Here is a 1,274-nt window from a genome sequence, read left to right as displayed (position 1 = left end):
TAGGATGTTATTGGATCATGAGATGGTGAGAAAGAAGACAACAAAAATGGGTCCCCTGGAACAACGGGAAACAAAAAGTCTACACCTATGGATTGTGATATAGCTAGAAAATAGTTTCCATTATGCTAAGTCTGTGATATTTTAGGTGTGCTTACGCAGCAACTTTCCTCTATTAAGAAATGACTCTTTATTAATACTCAAGGTTTTGCAGCTTATAACCCAGCAACAAATAATGCTTCTAAATATAAACAAGCATGATAATAAAGTAACCAAGGCTACTTACATCGCTATAGCTGATAATTAAGAATGACCTTGGGGAATAGTCAAACAGTCTTGAACATTTTCATGCCTTTCCTCTTCTCCAACATGAGAAGTCTTAGTCAAGATATGTAAAACATTAATAAAGGATTTTTATATTTTTATTGTTCACACTAAAGCAAATACACTTTTCCTCTTTGCAAGCCTGACTTTGAAATTGTCAGACCCTCACAATTATTTTATAGACAAAATTTACTGCTTTGGCTTAGGTGTTTTCCTGCCTTTGGGTACTGCTCTCTATTTTTATGGCAATTACATCGAAAAACAAGATAAAACCATTATGCTTATTTTGAATTTTTCAAAGTCAAGCTGTCTTCAAGCATTGTTTTCTGTTCCCTTCTTCACTGCTAATTAAATTTTAATTATTGTTCTTTAAATGATAACAAAAACGTCATACTTTAACGTATATTTTCATTGAAACTGGTGAAAACAAGAGTGTCTGTGATTGCTTTTTTAATTGTTTTCAAGTATTTTCCTTCACTATTTTCATTATTTCCTTTGTTCCGGTCTTCTATTCAGGAACACATGGTTACACAAAAAAATCTTCCTAAGATATAGGATATTAGGCAGAAATAAATAGATGTATAATTAAAGATTTTCATCTTTTAAGAAACTGAAAAGCTCAGAAGATATTTTGCTATTACTGACATGGTTAAAATGACTTGAATGTTTCGGTTCTTCAACTAAGTGTAATACATGTAAAATGTTACAGTTGTTCCAAACAATGATTATGGCTTATACTTTTCTGTTCCAATGAGATGAAACCTCTTACAAGGTTGGAGGGCATATCGATTTTAGGGGATAAGTGTTAATGTTAGAATGCCAAGGGGGATTCCTAAAACAGCACTGCCTATCACGTATCACATTACACTTATGTCATATAAGTATATAAACCTATAAATAAAATTGAATGAGAAATGTGTGATTTACACAATTGATTCAATAACTAAAACCAG

Source organism: Dipodomys spectabilis, unplaced genomic scaffold (genome assembly GCF_019054845.1).
Source record: "Dipodomys spectabilis isolate Male_0828 unplaced genomic scaffold, ASM1905484v1 ptg000707l, whole genome shotgun sequence".
In the NCBI taxonomy this organism is placed as follows: domain Eukaryota; kingdom Metazoa; phylum Chordata; class Mammalia; order Rodentia; family Heteromyidae; genus Dipodomys; species Dipodomys spectabilis.
The sequence above is the reverse complement of the archived record's forward strand: the minus strand, read 5'-3'. Positions refer to the sequence as shown.